Source organism: Pseudophryne corroboree, chromosome 10, assembly GCF_028390025.1.
Source record: "Pseudophryne corroboree isolate aPseCor3 chromosome 10, aPseCor3.hap2, whole genome shotgun sequence".
Classification (NCBI taxonomy): Eukaryota; Metazoa; Chordata; class Amphibia; order Anura; family Myobatrachidae; genus Pseudophryne; species Pseudophryne corroboree.
Window position 1 is genome coordinate 361,777,533 of NC_086453.1, and position 24,896 is coordinate 361,802,428.

Consider the following 24,896-nt stretch of genomic DNA (forward strand, 5'->3'; position numbering starts at 1 on the left):
ACACTGTGTTGGGGAGTCAATTTGTTGCAGTACCAGGGTGTTCACAGGTGGTCTCCCATCCTATTACTAACCCGGCCTTTCACTGCTTAGCTTCCAAGGTCAGAAGAGATTGGGCATCTCCAGTGAGGTATGACCGCAAATATTGAGCTCACCACTTTGAGTCACCTAGATATATATAGTGTAACCACTATATATCTACGATATTAAAGTTGGTAAACATATATAGCGCAATGGCCAACAGCAAATGAGATTATGTGCAACCACCTGACTTAGTCACCATGTGACACGTCAGCCACAAGAAAAGTACACAGATGAGTGAAGGCCTATTATGTGGGAAAAATTCTTTAAAGCCACACAACATCCACAATTAGGACCTGCCTTTCACTCCTAAAAAAGTCCTAGGGACACCAGGACGTCCGTATCAGATTATACTACGTATAAGTGCAAAGTATAATTACTCTGTACAGACTGCAGATATAGCAGTGGTTGTGCAGGTACCTCTGTCCCAGAGAGGCAGTGGTTACGACTCAATCCTGTTTCTAGTATGAAACTGAATGGGTCCTTCCAAACTATTCTCAATTTCAAATCACTAAGCAAGTTTGTGAGAGTGTCTAAGTTCCGTTTGGAAATGCTGCGCTCAATAGTACTGGTGATGGAACACAGAGACTATATGGTATCCCTGGATATACAGGTTGTGTACCTGCATATACTTATTGCCAAGTCATAAGCAGTATCTGCGGTGGCTATTGGCAACCTACATAATCAGTTCCAGGCTCTGCCACTTGGACTGATTTTCACCAAGGTCATGGCCGTAATGACGGCGCATCTCCGTCGTCAGGGAATCAGGATCCTGCCATATATAGATGATCCGCTGATCCTGGCAAACTCCCACAATGTCCTCCTCAGTCATCTACAACTGACAGTACACTTCCTACAAGCCCACAGGTGGCTCATCAACTGGAAGAAATCCTCACTGCTCCCAGCTCAGAGCATGGTGCACCTGGTTGCATTGCTGGACATGCACAGTCAATGGCTGTTTCTGTCTCCACAGAAGATCCTGAAGCTTCAGGACAGGATAAGATGCTTCCATTCCTGCAAGTGTTGTTACACTGGGCGATGCAAGTACTTGACCTAATAGTGTGACAGTCAACATGGTGAAGTACACTCAAGTTCATTCCCACCCTCTGCATAATCCTTTCCAAGTGGGATGGCCTACCTCACCAGATCAGGTCTCACATGATCATTTTGACTCCGGAGGTTCGGCTATCGCTGACCTGGTGGCTCCAGGTCCAGCAAGCAGACCAGGAGATGTCCATTCTGTATCCCCGACTGAGTCTAGTTGACAACAGATGCCAGGGTAGGGGGTGAGGTGTTGGAGCAACACTCTTTCCTGGGTCACTGGACCAGAGAAGAATCACTACTTCCGATAACTATTCTGGAGTTGTGGTCGGTGTTCACTGTATTAACCTTGCCCTGCCTTTACTGCAGAACAGGCCTGTTCCAGTATGGTCAGACAACGCCACCATGGTGGCATACATAAACCATTAAGGTGACTCTTGATGATGCATGGCAATGTTGGAATTGTCAATAAACCTTCATGGGGCGGAATGCCATCTGTCAGCAATATTTGCAGTTTTCATTCCGGGCATCCTAAACTGAGGCAGAGCGTCCTCTTCTACTTCCTCAATGCTCAGACCTCCTCGTACAGGGTCCGTATCTCTACAAATAGGCTAAATAGCCTAGTAGTCTAAAGTACCAGTGCAATACACACTGGGGCCCAGGTTCTGTTCCCAAGTAACATATATACTTTCTGACCTGACCAGACTGGCTCTGACGGCGTGGATCTGGAAGCATCACTCCTGGGGGCCAAAGTATTCACTGAGGTTGTCATCTGAACTAGGCTGAAAGCCCATAAGACATCATCTGCCTGGATTTATTATCGGGTTTGGAATTCTAACTTCACTTGGTGTGCTGATAAGAATTATGTTGCCTACAGATTCAAAACTTCTAGAATCTTTGCTTTTCTATAACAAGGCCTGGATTTAGGCATTTGTCTGGCCTCCCTCAAGGTTCTCATATTTGCCTTGTCGGTGTGGTTTAAGAGAAAAATTGCATCTAAACCTGACATTCATAGATTCACTCAGGGTGTGTTACAGATTCAACCTCCCTATGCACCTCCTGTGGCTCCATGGGATCTGTCTGTTGTCATGAATGCCCTGCAAGAGTCTCCATTTGAACTTCTTGAGTCAGTGGATCTTAAGTGGCTCAAAGCCAAGGTCCTATTTCTACTGGCTATTGCCTCTGCTAGAAGGTTGTAGGACTTAGGCACTTTGTCCTGACTTCAACCCTTTCTAATATTCCATTGTAATGACTGTGTCCTGGGCCCCAGGACGTATGGATGTTTGAGTACTAACCCTAATTTTTTGTTAGTTATTTTGCATGCATAAGCCAGCTGTTAGTGGCAATAGGGGTTAGTGCATAATTAGGCTCAATGCACTTTGCGGGAAATAATGCTGGAAATGAATAAGGCCTGTTGATACTTCACCAAAAAGAACTGAAGGACGTGGTGTTCAAATGGTGTGGCTGAATGTGGAGTATGCCAATCCCGCAGCTTGGCATGATGAAACCGCCTCTGATGAAACCGCCCATTGTGGAGGCGGAGAAACGCGTCAGATGACCTACTACGACTGTGGAACGCAGGTGGACCGCAACCGGAAGCCGGAAGCCCCGAACCCGGAAGCCGAGAATCGCGGCATTGCAGTGTCCCCTGCTACCCAGGACTTACACGTGCGGCTCCCTGTCTCCGTTTTCTGCAAAGGCTTAGTGCTAGCAGACAGCACACTCCACCATTCACAGCAGGCATTGCTAAAAGAGAACCGCTGCCATGCGGCCAGCCATCTTTCCAGTGAGTGGACCAAACAAGCCATTCAGACAGGAGACAGCTGCGGGATTGGCATACTCCACATTCAGCCACACCATTTGAACACCACGTCCTTCAGTTCTTTTTGGTGAAGTATCAACAGGCCTTATTCATTTCCAGCATTATTTGCCGCAAAGTGCATTGAGCCTAATTATGCACTAACCCCTATTGCCACTAACAGCTGGCTTATGCATGCAAAAGAACTAACAAAAAATTAGGGTTAGTACTCAAACATCCATACGTCCTGGGGCCCAGGACACAGTCATTACTTTTTATATTGTTTTAACTTGTTGTATTTTTTTTTTTTTTCATTTAACTGTGCATATTAATTGCTTATGGCACTTTAGTCATTCAAATGTCTACTTGTTTATAATCTCTTTTACCAATAAACAAAATTGAATATTTACAAAACCAGCAGCCGTTGTACTACAATTCCCCTTGAGCGCCTACATTATCTTTTCCTTGTTTTTGTCAGTACGGTGGATATCCAGGTCCACCATTGTGGGCAGCAAAAAGGATGATTTGTTTTTCATATATATGAAAATATTATACAGAATCAGAAATAATATTATTCATTCATTTTTTATTACAAAAAACTTTTTTAATCAGCGCCCACTTGTGTCTTTGGACTCATTCCTTTGATTACCCCCCTAATATTCCATTGTGACTGGGCAGTTCTTAGAACTCACCCAGGTTATGTACCTAAGGTGGTGTCATCTTTTCACCTTAACCTAGAGATTGTGGTTTTGGCCTTCATCTCTTCTGTTTTATCATCTTTAGGACTCAAGGTTCTAAGAAGAGGAGAGAGAAAAATAAACAATTTTGGAGCATCTGGAATCCACCCTTGAGGAGGGGGGTACTGTCATGATCCGTGCCATATATAATTTCTGCCTCTAGGTGTCACTCTCTGCCTCCTGGACTGTCTAGCAGTTCCCACTCTGTGACCTGGTAGCATTGATTACCTAGTTATGTGCAGCTGTGGTTTACACCTGGGAAGCTGCTATTTATCCTCTGTTCACAAGCACTCCTGTGCCAGTTCATCAAGTTTACCTTTGAGGCAGCAATCTCTCAGCTCATTGTTAATGGACTACTGAGTAGATGGCCTGCATTCTCCCAGTACTCTGCTATCCTGCATAGCTGACCTGCATTCTCTCAGCTCATCGTTAAGGAACTACTGAGTAGCTGGCCTGCATTCTCGCAGTACTCAGGTAACCTGCATTCTCTCAGCTCATCGTTAATGGACTACTGAGTAGCTGGCCTGCATTCTCCCAGTACTCAGGTAACCTGCATAGCTGACCTGCATTATCCCAGTACTCTGCTATCCTGCATAGCTGACCTGCATTCTCTCAGCTCATCGTTAATGGACTACTGAGTAGCTGGCCTGCATTCTCCCAGTACTCAGGTAACCTGCATTATCTCAGCTCATCGTTAAGGAACTACTGAGTAGCTGGCCTGCATTCTCCCAGTACTCAGGTAACCTGCATTATCTCAGCTCATCGTTAAGGAACTACTGAGGAGCTGGCCTGCATTCTCCCAGTACTCAGGTAACCTGCATAGCTGACCTGCATTCTCCCAGTACTCTGCTATCCTGCATAGCTGACCTGCATTCTCTCAGCTCATCGTTAATGGACTACAGCTCATCATTAAGGAACTACTGAGTAGCTGGCCTGCATTCTCCCAGTACTCAGGTAACCTGCATAGCTGACCTGCATTATCCCAGTACTCTGCTATCCTGCATAGCTGACCTGCATTCTCTCAGCTCATCGTTAATGGACTACTGAGTAGCTGGCCTGCATTCTCCCAGTACACTGCTATCCTGCATAGCTGTCCTGCATTCTCACAGTACTCAGGTAACCTGTATAGCTGTCCTGCATTCTCCCAGTACCCTGCTATTCTGCATAGCTGACCTGCTTTGTCCCAGTTCTTCACTAATGGTCTACTCATGTTAACTACAAGTAGCAGAGTAGCTGGCCTGCATTCTCCCAGCACTCTGGTATCCTGCATGTTCTCAGCTATTTGCTTATATACCTGGTCTCTTATCACTTGATAACAGTTTATGCCTATGGATTCTTTTATTTTGCATTTATAAATCTATATACATTCCCTTTGTCTCTGTATACCTCATTATCATGTACCTCCTGCGCACGCACACACAGAGAAGCCTAGTATCTGTGACAGTATGAACTGGCCATAAAAACATGTGCAGTAGGTTTGAGGTTATACAGGACTTGAGGAAAATGGCTACATCACTAATTAGTTGTATGCCTTCCGAGTTAATGCATTTTCTGGACCCTACATTACTGGCAGATTTCAGAATGAAACTGAATAATTTACAAGCTCTGTCTTCTGAGATATTATCCACTCTGCCAAAATCTATCAAGCTATCGTCAGGTAAAAGGAAGAATTGTGAATCTGAAGTTCTTGATTTTGAACATAGCTACCCTGTATCAAGCAAAGGCAAGTTTCGGAGCTTCCCACGACCCAGTCTTTCTGAAGCTGAGAGAAGCCATAGAAGGGTTAACAAACTCTGCTTTTATTGCGGTGGGTCTGGACATTTCATTCAGTTTTGTCCCCACCGCAAACCCAAGAAAGTTTCAGTGTCCGCAGCCCAAGAGGGTGGCTTCCGAGTGTCCAGCCTGAGAGGGGGCTTCCTAGTGTCCAGCCCCAGGAAGGGGTTCCGAGTGTCCATCCCTATGAAGGGGTTCCGAGTGTCCAGCCCCAGGAGGGGTGTCCAGTTTTGCCGGTTCCATGGAGGGACCATCTGAGTCTCTTCACAGAGCTGCCCAGCCAGAGTCTCTTCACAGAGCTGCCCAGCCAGAGTCTCTTCACAGAGCTGCCCAGCCAGAGTCTCTTCACAGAGCTGCCCAGCCAGAGTCTCTTCAAAGAGCTGCCCAGCCATAGTCTCTTCACAGAGCTGCCCAGCCAGAGTCTCTTCACAGATCATTAATGAACGAGATAACGTTCGTATCGTGCAGTGTGGAGGCACCAGCGATGAACGATGCCCGGCCCCGCGCTCGTTCATCGCTGGTGCCATGTCGGCTGTGCATGCATGCCAATATGGACGAGATCATCCATATTTGCCTGCAAGTCTACGGAGCCGTGTGACGGGGGGAGTGAAGAAACTTCACTCCCCCCGTCACTGCCCCCCCCCCCTGCCGCTGGGTCGCCCGTCGACCGTATCCACCGTCGGGCAGCTCGGCGGCGGATCGGCCAATGTGTAGGGCCTATAAGAAGGCTTTCTTGGGGGTGTACTCTTTTATTGTATTGTGAAAAATTAGTAAATTAAAACATAACTTTTATTTGGTTCTATATAAAATATTATGACAATTACACACTAATGTTTAAAAATAAAAAAACATACAAGACAATTCTTATTTACTATATATTCACCTGTATGAGCAAGTAGTAATTAAACTTGCAGTTCCACAGTAGTGTAAATACTCTTCCGTAGATACAGGAAAAAATTAGTTTCAAATGCGAAAATATAATCTTTTAATATCCATCAAATTGTGGACAGTGTAGTCTCAAGCCAAAAATATTTTTTTGTAGGTATTGTTAGAAGAATGAGACCCTTATTGGAATATGTAATACCAGTCTATAATAGGCCTGTCAGAGTGACACTGGTTGCATGGCAGCAGTCACTAGAAACGGCTTAGGAAGTGTAAAAATATTCATCTATAACAACTGGAATAGTTGAAAGTAAATCCATGTGAGTAGCCAGCTTAGACATATATTTACTGTGTGAAAAGACATTGATTGTAACAGTACAAGTTGCTAATTGGTAACATTTGTTACCCCGTTCCTTAAATTTAAACAAATTGACAAAAATCTAGCCACAGTGTTTCCTTAGCAGACACAGATGTCAATAGTTTATACTGATTGAATCAGGCATCACTGACTTAAGCTGTTTACAGGGTATATGAATGAAGCTTGAATACACACAGATCTTGCTAATAAATATTTCTGTGAATATATCACAGCAATCAGAAAGAACTACAAGATGGCAGTATCATGCAGTTAACAGCATATTTCTAAAAAAATAATGATAACAACACAACTCACTTAAATGTGCCTTTGATTACGATAGGTATCAATAATAAAGCTTTCTGACTCGTGTAGTTTTCAAAGGCAGAAAGTTATTGCTTAAGTGCACATACAAATTTGAAATATATTATAAGTGGATATTCCGCAGTACTTAGTGTAAAATAATATCTCAAATAATTCAGAATAATTGCATTCACTGACATAGAATGTCAAATTTATATAGCAGGAGAGATATACAGGTGTCTCAGTGTGTATGTGAGAGCAGCCCTTCTACTGTTACCCCATGTGTCAATTGACAGTGAATGGGTGTAATGAGAGCGGGATAGTTTCCACACAAGGAAATAAAGAACAGTAGCGCCAACTTCTGCTGTCCCGCGAAAAAAAACAGATCCTCCCTGGTGTAATTCTACATTGCAGGGAAAAAATGGAGAATTGCAGTGGATGAGAGAGTCGGCTGAAATACCTGTAGGGAAGTATTGTAGATATCCCCTCAATCCTCACAGGGGAGAGTCCTGCCTTGCTGCTGTGTATTCTGCTAATACTAAGCTGGACCAGCGCCACTGATCGTCACCGCTATCATTGACATCAGCTCCGGCCCAGATTATCGCAGCATCTGAGTAAGTCCTGGGCTGTGCAGAGACTACACAAACTACTGTTTGTGCAGCTCTCCAGCACAAGTGATCGCACACCTGCACACACCATACCTTCCCCCTGTAGGTGGCGAATACCTGATCGCAGGGATGTAAAAAAATGCACCCTAGCAATCAGGTCTGAATTAGGCCCATTGTTGTAATGTAATTCTATTTAAATTACATATTGCTATTGTGAGTTCTTTATGTTGTGGAGTCCTTGGTAAATCTTCCAAGAAGTCCTTATTGTGGAACCATCCTTGCCCCTTTGGGAAGAGTGGAGTCTTAAAGAGACCTGTAGAGTCAAAAAGAGACAAGGTACTTCTATAGATACTGAGCACTTACCTGCAACTTATAAAGGCATACTTACCTTCCAACACCTACCTCTAGTACCTACCTGAGTGTAACAGATAAGCAGGTAAGGGCTGGTAGGAAAGCAGGGGCCAATTGGTTGCATTTGCCCCCCAGGCTGAGAGTTACCAGCCAGCCCCTGGATGCAGCATTCTGCATTAGTGGGAACGAGTATATGAGGGAATGATATAATCTGCACAGAACTTACAATAAATGTCTGTTTCCCTATATTGTATTTAGTAACATAATAAATACTTTCCGGGTGAATCACATAGATGGGTCTCAGGCATAACTTGTGGCTTCAAAGTATTGGAAAGTCATTCCACTTCCAGCCTAGACCAACATCTTCTGACCTCACCATAGGGACCTTCTTCATCCTGAAGCATGCCAACGCTCAGTCTTGTCAGTACTGTAGACTATATAGAAATCTCTCAGGTGCTGTTATCATATATACAATTTATTGAGGCACACTGCTTGTTGTGATCTACTGTAAATGCCGACACCTCCTATAATTTCCTGTTTTCTACTATGAGCAGTTACAGATGTAGACACACTCATTGTGGCTGCGCCTAGTTATGGATGCGACTAAGTTGCTGTGATGCGCGCACACGTCTGCTTGGGTGTGTGTATATTCATGCATGCGATGCATATGTATGGCATGGATTTATTGATGGGTGTGAATAAGCATAGCCAGACATGGCTAGTCATTGCTTTGATGCGTATGCATGTATGTAAGCATTGCAGCAATGATGAGCCTGGCTATTATTATTATTAATATTAGTGATGAGCGGGTTTGGTTCCTCGGAATCCGACCCCCCCCCCCCCCCGAAACTTCACCCATTTTACACGGTTCCGAGGCAGACTCGGATCCTCCCGCCTTGCTCGGTTAACCCGAGCGCGCCCGAACGTCATCATCCCGCTGTCGGATTCTCGCGAGATTCGTATTCTATATAAGGAGCCGCACGTCGCCGACATTTTCACTCATGCATTGGAGATGATAGGGAGAGGACGTGCAGCCTTCTCTCAGTTGTGTTCAATGTGCTGCAAATATCTGTGCTCAGTGTGCTGCAAATATCTGTGCTCAGTGTGCTTGCAAATATCTGTGCTCAGTGTGCTTAAAATATTTACGTTCTCTGCCTGAAAAACGCTCCATTTCTCGTAGCTGCATTGTAGTATACAGTAGGAGGACAGTGCAGAATTTTGCTGACCAGTGACCACCAGTATTATATCAGTACGGTACAGTAGTCCACTGCTCTGCCTACCTCTGTGTCTTCAAGTATACTATCTATCCATACCTGTGGTGCATTTTAGTTGTGCACAGTATATATAGTAGGAGGACAGTGCAGAATTTTGCTGACCACCAGTATATAATATATAGCAGTACGGTACAGTAGTCCACTGCTCTACCTCTGTGTCATCAAGTATACTACAAAAGATCAGTAAAATGACCCAAAAATCAAAATTAAAAGCGTCTGATGAGAAGCGTAAACATGCCAATATGTAATTTACGACATGGAGTGGCAAGGAACGGCTGAGGCCCTGGCCTATGTTCATGGCTAGTGGTTCAGATTCACATGAGGATGGAAGCACTCATCCTCTCGCTAGAAAACTGCAGTGCCACTCCTAGATGGGCCAGGTGTTTGTGTCGGCCACTTGTGTCACTTAGCTTAGTCACACAGCAACCTCATTGCACCTCTTTTTTTCTTTGAGTCATGTGCTGTTTGGGGACTATTTTTTGAAGTGCCATCCTGTCTGACACTGCAGTGCCACTCCTAGATGGGCAAGGTGTTTGTGTCGGCCACTTGTGTCGCTTAGCTTAGCCATCCAGCGACCTTGGTGCACCTCTTTTTTTCTTTGCATCATGTGCTGTTTGGGGACTATTTTTTTAAGTGCCATCCTGTCTGACACTGCAGTGCCACTCCTAGATGGGCCAGGTGTTTGTGCCAGCCACTTGGGTTGCTTAGCTTAGTCACACAGCTACCTCATTGCACCTCTTTTTTTCTTTGCATCATGTGCTGTTTGGGGACTATTTTTTAAATCTGCCATCCTGTCTGACACTGCAGTGCCACTCCTAGATGGGCCAGGTGTTTGTGTCGGCCACTTGTGTCACTTAGCTTAGTTACGCAGCTACCTCATTGCACCTCTTTTTTTCTTTGCATCATGTGCTGTTTGGGGACTATTTTTTAAATCTGCTATCCTGTATGACACTGCAGTGCCACTCCTAGATGGGCCAGGTGTTTGTGTCGGCCACTTGTGTCGCTTAGCTTAGTCACACAGCTACCTCATTGCACCTTTTTTTTTCTTTGCATCATGTGCTGTTTGGGGACTATTTTTTAAATCTGCCATCCTGTCTGACACTGCAGTGCCACTCCTAGATGGGCCAGGTGTTTGTGTTAGCCACTTGTGTCACTTAGCTTAGTTACACAGCTACCTCATTGCACTTCTTTTTTCTTTGCATCATGTGCTTTTTGGGGACTATTTTTTAAATCTGCCATCCTGTCTGACACTGCAGTGCCACTCCTAGATGGGCCAGGTGTTTGTGTCGGCCACTTGTGTCGCTTAGCTTAGCCATCCAGCGACCTTGGTGCACCTCTTTTTTTCTTTACATCATGTGCTGTTTGGGGACTATTTTTTAAATCTACCATCCTGTCTGACACTGCAGTGCCACTCCTAGATGGGCCAGTTGTTTGTGTTGGCCACTTGTGTCGCTTAGCTTAGCCATCCAGCGACCTTGGTGCACCTCTTTTTTTCTTTGCATCATGTGCTGTTTGGGGACTATTTTTTAAATCTGCCATCCTGTCTGACACTGCAGTGCCACTCCTAGATGGGCCAGGTGTTTGTGTTGGCCACTTGGGTCGCTTAGCTTAGCCATCCAGCAACCTTGGTGCAAATTTTAGGACTAAAAATTATATTGTGAGGTGTGAGGTGTTCAGAATAGACTGGAAATGAGTGTAAATTATGGATATTGAGGTTAATAATACTATGGGATCAAAATGACCCCCAAATTCTATGATTTAAGCTGTTTTTGAGTTTTCTTTGTAAAAAAAAAAACACCCGAATCCAAAACACACCTGAATCCGACAAAAAAAATTTAAGGGAGGTTTTTCCAAAATGCGTCCGAATCCAAAGCATGGCCGCGGAACCGAATCCAATACCAAAACACAAAACCCGAAAAATTTCCGGTGCACATCACTAATTATTATCCTTTATCAGCAGCACCCATTACACAGTACATAATCAAATGAGCAAACAAGAAATCAGCACTTACAGTTCAAGACAATTTAGGACAGGTATAGAAAACCTGGGGTTAGGTGCCATCAAAGGCAGTAAGGAGTATAAGATTGTGTAAGTAAGAAAAGGAAAGGCACATGAGGAAATAAGTCCCTGCTCTTGCAAGCTTACAATATCTGTAAATCTCCTAATCCAGTGGTTTCCATAGTTTTTTGAATCATGGTGTCCTACAGTACCAGAAATCCTTTCACGGCACCCATAGGCTAACAGTTTCTTTACTGAGTCATTAAGAAAAAAATATAAAATGAAGTAAATTGCCTTTTTATGTTATCCTTAAGTTCAATTGTGTGGTGAGGGGCAAGATCTGCTTCTGTTTGTCCACATATATTATGATTAGCAGCCACCAGCTCTGGTTTTGCCCATTAAATTGACCATAAATCATTTGAATTAGTCCTGGACCATAAATCCAAGGCATCATTGCAAGTGCCCTGAGGCTGAGACACATCAGGGTGCCACGGCACACAGTTTAATAACCACTGTCATAGTTAAAAAAATATCTCAAAGAATTAAATGTACCTGACTTTATTCTAGTTCTTATGTTTCTGATAATATAAACAAGTGTAATGCCTTCCCGGTGCCAAAGCTTCATATTTAACTGATGCAATCTGTATTTCCATTTTTCTGATCTGGCCAGAGTCAGACTGGCCCAAAGGGGTACAGGGAAATCCTCCAGCGAGCCCCACTGCCTCATGGCCCACCTCTTCCTGTAGGGATCAGGTTCCAGATTGTGCACTTGAGTTGTGTCATAGACACAGAGGTGCAGCACACTGAGCCGGCACATGGGGGTAGGAGACGCTATGACTCAGAAGTTTGATCAAATTCTCTATGGTATAATACCAACAGCTGCATAATTAATGTGTATACTGCATTAAACAGCTGATTAATATATACTCACTCACTGAAGTTGTTACTGAAATACAGTATCTTTACAGCACATTGTATATCATCAATAGCAGGGGATGGGTTCGGGTAACTGGCGTTTGGGATCTTGCCGGTCACCATACCAATGCTGGGATCCCAGGCTCCACATACTGTAGTATGGGGAAATCGCAATAGAGCCCCTTGCGGGCTCGCTGCGCTTTCCACGCAGCGGGCTCGCCTAAGGTACTATTCCCACTTTATAGGTGTATGGCTGAAATAAAGTGAGCTTATAGGATACTATATATCATCAATAGCAGCTACATTAACTGACTGATACTATAGATACTCCAATAAAAAGCCACCTTTATAGCCTATAATGATATCAAACAGTAGTATCCATGGCTAGAAACTGAAACTCCATCCCTCCACAAGTTGAGGGACATGCAGCCACTATAACAGGGAAATTTGTGCTTTTGGTGACAGAGTTACCATCTGGTGCATACTGTATGTAGGTGAGATCCAGATCATTTGTCCAGCAGATCCAGCTGGAACGGATGGGCATGAATCCTGCCATACTGGATGGCCTTGTATGAGACCACCATCTTGCCCAGTAGGCGAATGCAAAGATGGATTGAGATCTTTCGGGGCCTGAGCACCTAGCAGACCATAGTCTGGATAGTCATGACCTTGTCTAATGAAAGAAACACCTTCTGAGACACTTTGTCCAGTATCATTCCCAGGAACTGAAGTCTTTGTGATGGTTCAGGTGAGATTTCCGGAAATTTAGGATCCAGTCATGATCCGTAAGCAGGCGAGTCATCAGGTCGATGCTGTGCAGTAGACAGTCACTGGATATTGCCTTTATCAGGAGATCATCCAAGTATGGGACAATGTTGACTCCCATTCTGAGCAATTGGAGCTTCATCCCCACCATGACTTTCATGAATACCCTCGAAGCTGTGAAAAGACCAAAAGGTAATGCCTGGAATTGGAAGTGGTTGTCCAGGAGAGCAAACTAAAGATAAGCCTCATGGGGAGGACATATGGGAATATGCAGGTAAGTGTCCTTGACATCCTGAGATACAAGGAATTCCCCCTCCTTCAAACTGTGAACCACCGCACGCAGTGATTCCATCTTGAATTTGAACACATGTAGGTATGGGTTCAGAGATTTGAGGTTCAAGATAAGTCAAACCGAACCATCAGGTTTCGGAACAACAAACAAACTGGAGCAAAACCCTTGTTCGTGTGATGTAGCAGGTTCTGGGACAAAATCCTCTGTTTGTAGTAGTTTTTGAATGGCATCTTGCAAGCTAACCCTTGCTACGGATGAAGCTGGCAAGCTTGACTTGAAGAATCTGAGAGGAGGCAGTGCTTGAAACTCCAACGGGAATCCTTGGGATATGAGATCCCTCACCAAAGGATTCTGGCAGGACAGTCCCCAGACTGGGCAAAGTGCTGAGGTCAAGCACCTACCTGGAAGTCGCCTTTCTGTTGGGGCCAACCGTCACATGGAGAGCTTAGTGGATGAGGATCTAGAGGACTTATACAGAGAACCAGTGGGCGTTAGCTTATGGGACTTATCACGAGATCCTCTAGTAGCATTGAAGGCACCTCTGGCTATGCCTCTGAATCTTGCTGCATGAAACAAGTGCAAATAGGGCCCTGGGTAGGGATATCTAGTAGGATGTGCAGCAGACAGCAGATAGGTAGACTTACCCGCTGTTGCCTGGGAGATCCACTTGTTCAGCTCCTCTCCAAACAGGGCATCCCTCGCAAAAGGAAGGTTTTCTACACTTTTTTTGGAATCAGCATCCGCTGACCATTGTCAAAGCCACAGAGCCCTGAGGGCCGAAACCGCCATAGCTGTAATACGGCCATTGATGAGGCTTAATTCCTTATTGGCTTCACTCATAAAGTTAGCCGCATCCTGTATATGATTCAGTAGGGTAATTATCTCCTCCTGCAGCAGGGAGTCCAACCCATTCACTATATTTGCAGGGTGTAGTAGGGTATGCCAGCGGCCGGACTCCAGGTGGCCAGCATACCAGCACAGGAATCCTGACTGCCGGCATACTGACAGCTGGGTGAGCACAAATGAGCCCCTTGTGGGCTCGATGCTATCACCATGCTGTTGGCACAGTGGTCGCTATGTGCGCCACGCTGTCTATTCTCCCTCCATGGGAGTCGTGGACCCCCAAGAGGGAGAAAAGGTATCGGTATGGTGGCTGTTGGGATGCCGGCACCAGTATACTGTGCGCCAGGGTCCCAACAGCCAGCAAACTGAAGACCACCCATAGTTGCAGACCATTTTACCATGGCCCTAGAAACCAGCCACAAGCAATATTGGGCCTTTGAGCTACACCCACTGCAGTATAAATTGATTTTAGTGTAGTCTCAATTTTATGGTCGGCTGGATCTTTGAGAGAGAAAGCCCCAGGTACAGTCAGTACAATTTTATGTGACAGCCTGGACACTGAAGTATCCACTGATGGGGGATTTTCCCAAACCTTTCTGTCCTCTGCAGAAAAGTGAAAATAATTCAATAACCATTTTTGGGTTACATTAAAATACAATTCCTTTTCTGGTTCAGCCTCCTTATCTTGTAAGTTGAAGACCTCCTTAATGGCAAAAATTATGGACTCAACTCCAGGGGACAGAGAATTATCCTTGTCCACCTCCAGCTTTGCCTCATCCAACTCCAGTAAGTCATTCTCGGAGTCAGACTAGAGTTCCTGTGGAAGCATACATTTATGAGAGACCACCAGAGGGGGCTGAGTAGACTGTCTGCGGTCTGCAGCCTTAACTAGGAAATCATCCTTAGACTGTTTTAAGGTCTGTCTTTCATGCTTAGCCATAGCTAACTCAGTATTAATATTAGCAATCATTGTTTTAAATGATTCTAACCACTCAGCTTTCTGCATAGCACTGGCCTGTGAAGGCAGAGAACACTGGGAACACAGTAAAGATAACTGTGAGGGAGGTGTAAACTTAGTGTTACCTGAGGGGGACACAGCAGATAACACATAGTTAATAAGAACACAATGTAAACAACACAATTAATGCACAGACACAGTAACCCCAAACAGCTCTGTATAGGGTGACACAGAAAGGATTGAGACCAGCACCTGATACCACACTTAGCAAACAAATCTATATATAATATACCACTGGGTATATAATATATAGATTTGTTTGCTAAGTGGACAGCGGTGTAACCGCTGTATATATATGCACTCTCCCCTTCCTATTAGACCCCCAGGTACCAGTACAGTGGTGGTTCCGTGGCCTTTGTTGAGGAGCAGCATCAGCATTCAGCCTGTAGCAGCAGCAGGAAATGGTGCCTTCTGGTCACTGGTTCCACTCTCCAGGAAGCCCCCCCCCTTTCATGGTGCGTGGTCCCTATTATACTGGCTTGTACTGTGTGTAAAAAGCAGATTTGAAGTAAAAGAAGAGAGAACAACCCCCTTTTTTCAGCCCATGTGGGTCCGCGGCGGGCACAACAGCACGTGGCCTGTGACCACCACGCCCTTGTGCCATCATTGTCACCTGGGACATGCTAACCGGGACTACGGTGTAACACTCACCTCACTGAATCTGTCTTCTGCATCTGTTAGGGGTGGCGGCATGCTGCCAGCATGGGCTCACACTCTGGGAGTGTGAGAAACAGCACCTCGGGAGCTTACTGGCCTGTAAATGGGGATACCACTAACTCTATATTAAATTAGTTTGGTCCCTGCTAAGTCCCACGACACAGGCAGACTGGTTGCCAACCAGTACTGCCTCAAAAAAAAATTAACTAAATCAAATTCTGAAGAAAACTATCTGGAGCTCCAGAGATATGCACCCGGCACCTTGAGTCTGCTAGGAGGGGCATAGAGGGGAGGAGCCAGCACACACTAATTAATTCTTAAAATGTCAGGCTCCAATGGACCCGATCTATACCCCACAGTACTAAAGTACATTCCCAAGTATCCACTAGGACGTTAGAGAAATAATGATACATATTTCAGAATTTTTATTGAAAAAGTCACGATAAGTGACAACATTTTTTAGTAACATATCACATTATTGATAGCCCAACTATAAGAGTTTGTGTATGAATCTGTCACACCAGAACCAATTGAAAAAATTGTTACCCCTTATGCAAACTGAAGAACACTAATAGGTATATGGCCTTAGTGGAATATAAGAGCAACAAGATAATTTGTGAAAGATAACAACCACTGTGCTCACATAGAATTGATTTAAAAAATGACAAATACTGTTGATAACAGTGAATTTGGGATAATTTTATATTATACAGACTTTTTCTGTTCTTCTCACTATCCTTTATTTTAGATTTCACTGTTTTAACAATGAAATAATGAGATATTTTAATGCATACAAATAAAGTATTTTTTTTTTAATTCTTTTTATTAAGCAAGTCAACCAGGAGATACAGATAATAGTTGTCACAAAATATAAAATGGCAAAGATGCAGAGTTTCATAAAAAGACATGGAACGTAAAATATATACACCATTATAAAGGACAAACAATGAATGAGATGATATCAAGTCCTGATAGGCTGTAAATCATGACATTAATGCTGAGCCAGCTGATCATAAACATGACCAGGGTAAGATATAACAATTACCAATATATGACCCCATTGCCTGGACCACTTCCCTATAACATACAGGACCATCTGAGAGAGTCGAGTGATCAGACATCTGAGCTGCTTCTGCAGGTCCCTCAAGTAATAAACTTTTAATAGTAATTGTTTGAGTCAGAGTGCACCCTGGTAAACTACTTAATGTCTTCTTCTTTAACATCTCTAATGTATTTACCTTGGTTCTGAGTTATGCTTTCAACTATAGAAAAATCTCTTTTCTTTAAAATTATTCCGAAAGATACTGTATCCTTTTTGTGCCAAAGGGTATTGTTATCATTGGCTGAATCCCACCATTGATTGTAAAGCAGCAACATCTAGGGTAAATAATTTGTGAGCCAATTAGATGGTCAATAATACAATATCTCAGCCAAACATTTCACACCCTATCCTATAAGGCATATTCTCAAACAGATCTCCTGTAAATAAAAGTAATAACTCACTGCTTGTAAAGGAATAATATAGTGTCAGTTGTCTTGTCAGATCCTCCATCTTTCTCATGATAAGAGTTGGTGACTTGATAGCTCTATATATTTGAAAGCTCCTTTGCAACCATTAGTTCTTGCACAACCATTTACTGTACATGATGCACAGTAGAGAGTAAACTAGGAATATAAAATGGAAGCTGCTCAAGTAACTTAGTAATACTTTTCAGGTGCATGAAAGGGAGGGGTTATTCTAAACAAGAAAAAGTTTCTCCCAGCACACAAAGGGGTATCAGAAATAACTTGAACACTACAGGATAATAACAAATTCAAGTCTTATTGCTGATACTTTTTTACTTTTCCCTTTTTCTTGATTAAAGAGTAAAATAGGCAGTACAATATACCATCTTCTATGTCACAGTTCTTGGATGGAAATATGGACTTTCCTGTACAAGGAGTTGACTTAACCCAATGCAGAGGCGCGGTGTCTAATGTGCTGGTGGTGTTCGCCAGGGACCCTAACAAGGAAATGTTGACTACGTTGTGCCCTGCATGCAGGTTGCAGTCCTCTGCCTGGGTTCCTAGTACAGGAGCAGTTATACATTGGAAAATGAAGAGACCACTTTGATCAGACTGAGACTGGCCTCTCAGGATACCGGAATGGGATCGGAATGGGCAAAATCCAGGCTGGAACCAGATTAGCTTGATGCTGGGTTTTGCTGTGTATAGTGGTGTAATGGTTCAAGTAAATCTAAACTAGGATCAACATTGCTGAGAAAGTCAAAGTGCTGCGAGGTTGAACTGAGCAAAGAATGAGACAGCGCTTCTTACTTTGATATCTTTATGGAGAAAAATATATACACATATAGAATAATAATAAAATAGATACCGGCCAGTAACAAAATTTAACAAAACATTACCATCACAATATTTATAATGTTTATGATGTTCTATTAACACCTAAAACTACACACATGGGCTCATCTCTTTCCAGAAATAAAGAATTATATTAGATCTTAATCCCTTATGGGATGTGTCCCTGGAAATAGCCTCAAATCCTGTTTTGCTGTAAGCAGGTTAATATGGATTAAATCAGCATGCTTAGCTTTAATATGCAGTTCATTCCAAAGAAATGTTAGCCTTAGCGGCATTCTGACACTGAAGAAGCCGCTGAAACTTGTCCAAGAGGTGGAGAAACGCATTTGTATAAGAAAGGCTGTTACTTCCTATCTGCAGCATTCACCTGCTCATTTTTCAACATTGCGGAGCTGGCTGGTCTATTGGTTCATGCAGCTACCCCAGTGCTAAGGGGCAAGGAATTGGAAATTTTCCACCAGCATGATCCCGGAAACAGCCATAAATTATCTCAGCAATGGGGACAGGTACTAATATATGGGTGCAGTGCTGACTGTACCCTAAGTACTTGCTGGAGTTTGAATTGTGCTGCATTGCATATGTGCATACAAGTGAATGCTTATTGCTTACAAGTCTAACATTTCTTTGGAATGAACTGCATATTAAAGATAAACATGCTGATTTAATCCAAACTAACCCACAATAATGATCCAAGCTTGTGCTGGACTTCTAGGCTAATTTGCTTGGCTTGTGTGCTTTTAAACTCATATTTATTGAATACTAAAGAAAGCGCTTCTAATCAGGAAGGATTTGCATGGTGAACTAACCTGCTTACAGCAAAACAGGATTTGAGGCTATTTCCAGGGACACATCCCATAAGGGATTAAGATCTAATGTAATTCTTCGATTCTGGAAAGAGATGAGCACGTGAGGTATACATACTAAACTCCAGATTTTGACTGATTTGTGTTTTTTTTCTATGTGTCAAAATTGGGTATTTATTAAACACAAATCTCAGCAGTGATAAGGGGATTCGTAATGTATTTCACGACAGAGAAAACTATTACGAATGAATACACCATTAGTCAAACATGGCTGTTATTTGAGACAACACGGTAATTTACTAAGAATTTATATGCTGTGATTAGCCAAACCCAGCTGTGAAAAAATACAAACCATAAAAAACCCCGGGAAAGAAATAGACCTGCTTTTTCAAAGCATATTGAGATAAGCATGCACAGATCAGTGAGATCCGTGCATGCTTATCTGTGGGAAAAAGTACGTTTTCCCTAAAAATGAAAAAAAAAAAATTGTGTGGGGTCCCCCTCCTATGTATAACCAGCCTCGGGCTCTTTGAGCCGATGCTGGTTGTAAAAATGTCAGGGGGAAAAATGACTAGGGTTCCCCCATATTTCAACAACCAGCATCGGGCTCTGCGCCTGGTCCTGGTGCAAAAAATACGGGCCTTGACAAAGTTTTACCTGAGTTGAAATGCGTTGGTGAAGCATGTGAAAACTGAGGAAAAACCTTACCTGTGTATTCAGCAAAAAAGCGGTGAGACACCCCGGGTTACCATCTTATTCTCATGTTTGTCAACTGCTACACTTGGTATTTGCATCACTGATCTATTGTGATATGTGGAATCGGTTTTGTGATTTTTAAGCAAAGATTTCTATTTTTATTTTTTTCAATAAATATTGTATGTACCCTCATACATTCCCTCGGTTTTTTTGTGTGCTTATTACCGAGCACAAGGCAAATCGAAGGAATGAGAGAGGATGACATCTGGAGATATTGAAAGAAAACTTGATATGAGAGTACTTCGCACTTTGATGTAAGCACAAATGTGAGCATTTCATGCCAAGGAATCTGAATATGGGTGTATGACCGCACACAATTTTTTAATATACTAACATCACTCATAGAAGGGCAAAATAAATCTTTATAGGTGTTATATCAGCTTTTTTAAGTAAGCATACATGTGAGCCATATTTCACATATACCACTGAGGTGAACCTTACGAATAAAACTGCACATCCCGAATACTACTTAGTGGAAGGAGTCTGGGCTGAAATCCACCCTTAAGTTTCCTTAAGGAGCTGTACTGAACAGTTGTGTATGAATTGTGCTTTCTCCATATGTTACTCCTTGGAAACGGACTCATATATGGACCTTCCTATATGAAATTGATGGACTCTGACCCCTACGGGTAATACATCGAAGTATTGTTGATTATCTGCACCACCTAAGGTTCTGTCCAAATCTTTTTTGCTTATAATTGTTCCTAGGTGTGTTAGGTGACACACCAGGGTAGTACCTTGAGTTGGCTGCGGTGAGAGTGCGCAGGGTTATATCTTAAAACCTTTATTTATTGTATACATCCCATAAGGGAATAAGATCTAATAAAATTATTCGATTCTGGAAAGAGATGAGCCCGTGGGGTATATTTACTAAACTCCTGATTTTGACTGATTTGTGTTTTTTTTTTCTAAGTGTCAAAATCGGGAATTAATTAAACACCAATCTTGGCAGTGATAAGAGGATTCGTAATATATTTCACGGCAGAGAAAACAATTACGAATGAATACACCATCGGTCAAACACGGCTGTTATTTGATACAACACGGTAATTTACTAAGAATTTATATGCTGTGATTAGCCAAACCCAGCCGTGAAAAAATAAAAATCGTAAAAAAATCCAGGAAAAACATAGACCTGCTTTTTCAAAGCGTATTGAGATAGTCGATAGTCATGCACAGATCAGTGAGATCCGTGCATGCTGATCTGTGTGAAAATTTTCGTTTTCCCTAAAAATGAAAAAAAATTGTGTGGGTTCCCCCTCCTATGTATAACCAGCCTTGGGCTCTTTGAGCCGATGCTGGTTGTAAAAATATTGGGGGGGAAATGACTAGGGTTCCCCAATATTTCAACAACCAGCATTGGGCTTTGCACTTGATCCTAGTGCAAATAATATGGTGGACAAAAAACATAGGGGTCCCACGTATTTTTTACACCAGCACCGGGCTCCACTAGTCAGAGAGATAATGCCACAGCCGGGGGACATTTTTATACTGGTCCCGATGGCCCCGGCATTACATCCCCAACAAGTCACCCCTGGGCAGGGTACCATGGAGGAGTGGGGTCCCCTTAAATGAAGGGGTCCCCCCCTCCAGCCACCCAAGGACCAGGGGTGAAGCCCAAGGCTGTCCCCTCCCATCCATGGGCGGTGAATGGGAGGCTGATATCCTTTTGTGTAAATAAAGAATATTGTTTTTTTTTGTAGTAGAACTACAAGTCCCAGCAAGCCTCCCCCACAAGCTGGTACTTGGAGAATCACAAGTACCAGCATGCAGGAAAAAACAGGCCCGCTGGTACCTGTAGTTCTACTACAAAAAAATACCCAAATAAAAACAAAATACACACACTGTGACAGTAAAACTTTAATTCACATACATGCACACTTACATACATACATACTTACCTATGTGGACCCGAAGCACTCAGTTACCTTGTCCAGTAGAATCCAGATGGTTACCTGTTAAAAAAAAATACTTACAAAGAATCCGGTAGATTGGTCCTCTTCTTAAAATTTATAATTCAGGGACTTGGCAAAACAACAATCCGCTAACCCGAACCCCGCACTGAAATGGGATCCATGTTTACGCATGTGTAAACATGGATCCCCTTTCATCATAAACATTATAAATATTGTGATGGTAATGTTTTGTTAACTTTTGATACTGGCCGGTATCTATTTTATTTTTATTCTATATGTGTATATATTTTTATTTATAAAGATATCAAAGTAAGAAGCGCTGTTTCATTCTTTGCTTAGTTTTGTATTTTGGAGGTTTTTGGGATCAAATACTCGAGACTGTCTGCTCTTATGTTGATTGGTGATGGCGTCAGGTGTATAATTTAGTAGCGGCTGAACTGAACTGGGAACTGAGTAACAGACAGGAATTGGAATAGCTTGTATTAATTTGCAAAGAAATACTAGAGTAATCAGAGACTGAGAAATATGAACACAGTACTGAGCTAATAAAGTCCTCTAGTGTGAGCTTACTGTACCTGGGATTTGTACACAAGTGAAGGATATAAAGAAGTGTCCACTCACATCTAGCCTCCCTGCATGTTAAACAGTCCTTCTAGTCACACCATGCCTTGACATTACTGTGAAGGAGTGCAATAAGAGGTGGTTTTTATAGCAGGTTGCAGTGAATATTTAACATCGTTCAAAATTACATTTGCTCAGACGGCGCTTCTTCACAAAGGTGAAAGTTTCCCAGAAACGTGTTGAAGCCGTCTTTTGCTAAAGCCGGAAAACCGTGAGGATAAAGGACAGTTTTTACCATCAGCTTTGAGGATTCCTACGACTGCAGCGGGGACTCATGCAGGTTCTTTATAGAAAGACTCTTATCCGGTATCCGGTCTTTTGCTCAAACCTTTTAAATAGAAAGTCTTTTGTATCTGTTGTGCAGAACCACATGTTGTGGAAGCACATTATGTACAATTTTTATCAACTTGGTGGACCTGTATGAACTGAAGGAAGGACCAGAAAAGAATCCTTGAAGTGCACGCGAGGTAGAATATACATGTAAGATTGGGTGTGTGTGAATCGCCTGAATCATCATTTCCAATATAAAGATACCCTTACCTGCACTCGAGACAGAAGTGGAATGTAAGTGTCTATCCATAAGGGAAAGATGAGAACACCATCAACTTGAATATATTGTATGTAAAACTGGATCGGTCCTTTGAAATTTTTTTTAGCAGGATCATTTTTTATTAGGATAATCTATATCTATTTTCCCTAGCGCTGGTACGTAGCATATATTTGGAAATTCTAGTGCAACAAAAATGCTACTTAGTTGCAAAAGATATTAAAGCAACAGTTTCTCAGTATATTGCTACCTTAGAATAACAACACTAGGGAGCATTAAGGACCACTGATGAACTATATATGTCCTGCAAGTCACCAGTGACACTTAATGACCAAGTCTGATGCTATTATATTTGTATTTTATTGTGTGATTTTTTTTGTATTTTAATATGTATATTTAAAATAAATGTACAGGTATATTTTATAAAGTAAAGGTCTCCCAATGTTTACTGCTGAGCATGCAGCCACTGTATTATATGTTTATTGTAGTTTACAAGAAGCGCAGTGCTTTACTTTAAATTAATTTGTCTGAATGGAAGACACTACTAATCTTGTGGTTCATAACATACCTCAGCTGTCAAATAAGATATTGTTAATCAATTAATTTGGGCACTGGGTTGTGGGTGTGATTGCCACCATGGACCTTCGTGGAGTTTGTATATTATCCCCTTAATTGCATGAGTTTCCTCTGGGTGCTCCGGTTTTCTCCCACATCCCAAAAAATATATTGGTTGGTTTATTGGCTCACAACCAAAATTAACGTGTGTGTGTGTGTGTGTGTGTGTGTGTGTGTGTGTGTGTGTGTGTGTGTGTGTGTGAGAGTGTGTGAGAGTGTGTGAGAGATGTGCACCGGAAATTTTTCGGGTTTTGGGTTCGGTTCCGCGGCCGTGTTTTGGGTTCAAACGCATTTTGGCAAAACCTCACCGAATTTTTTTTGTCGGATTCTGGTGTGTTTTGGATTCGGGTGTTTTTTTCAAAAAACCCTAAAAAACAGCTTAAATCATAGAATTTGGGGGTCATTTTGATCCCAAAGTATTATTAACCTCAATAACCATAATTTCCACTCATTTTCAGTCTATTCTGAACACCTCACACCTCACAATATTATTTTTAGTCCTAAAATTTGCACCGAGGTCGCTGGATGACTAAGCTCAGCGACCCAAGTGGCCGACACAAACACCTGGCCCATCTAGGAGTGGCACTGCAGTGTCACGCAGGATGGCCCTTCCAAAAAACACTCCCCAAACAGCACATGATGCAAAGAAAAAAAGAGGCGCAATGAGGTAGCTGTGTGAGTAAGCTCAGCGACCCAAGTGGCCGACACAAACACCTGGCCCATCTAGGAGTGGCACTGCAGTGTCAGGCAGGATGGCCCTTCCAAAAAATACTCCCCAAACAGCACATGACGCAAAGAAGAAAAAAAAGAGGCGCAATGAGGTAGCTGTGTGAGTAAGCTAAGCGACCCTAGTGGCCGACACAAACACCTGGCCCATCTAGGAGTGGCACTGCAGTGTCACGAAGGCTGGCCCTTCCAAAAAACACTCCCCAAACAGCACATGACACAAAGAAAAATGAAAGAAAAAAGAGGTGCAAGATGGAATTGTCCTTGGGCCCTCCCACCCACCCTTATGTTGTATAAACAGGACATGCACACTTTAACCAACCCATCATTTCAGTGACAGGGTCTGCCACATGACTGTGACTGAAATGACGGGTTGGTTTGGACCCCCACCAAAAAAGAAGCAATTAATCTCTCCTTGCACAAACTGGCTCTACAGAGGCAAGATGTCCACCTCATCATCATCCTCCGATTCATCACCGTGTACATCCCCCTCCTCACAGATTATCAATTCGTCCCCACTGGAATCCACCATCACAGCTCCCTGTGTACTTTGTGGAGGCAATTGCTGCTGGTGAATGTCTCCATGGAGGAATTGATTATAATTCATTTTAATGAACATCATCTTCTCCACATTTTCTGGAAGTAACCTCGTACGCCGATTGCTGACAAGGTGAGCGGCGGCACTAAACACTCTTTCGGAGTACACACTTGTGGGAGGGCAACTTAGGTAGAATAAAGCCAGTTTGTGCAAGGGCCTCCAAATTGCCTCTTTTTCCTGCCAGTATACGTACGGACTGTCTGACGTGCCCACTTGGATGCGGTCACTCATATAATCCTCCACCATTCTTTCAATGGTGAGAGA

At 43.0% G+C, this 24,896-nt stretch overlaps 1 protein-coding gene and 1 pseudogene across 1 annotated transcript in view; one reads left to right on the top strand and one right to left on the bottom strand.

Moving 5' to 3' along the window:
- The window catches only part of LOC134965658 (indolethylamine N-methyltransferase-like), a 101,732-nt gene that overhangs the window by 68,391 nt on the left and 8,445 nt on the right, over positions 1-24,896 (top strand). The gene's annotated exons all lie outside the window — the stretch shown is intronic.
- On the bottom strand, positions 22-141 carry LOC134968138 (5S ribosomal RNA; annotated as a pseudogene).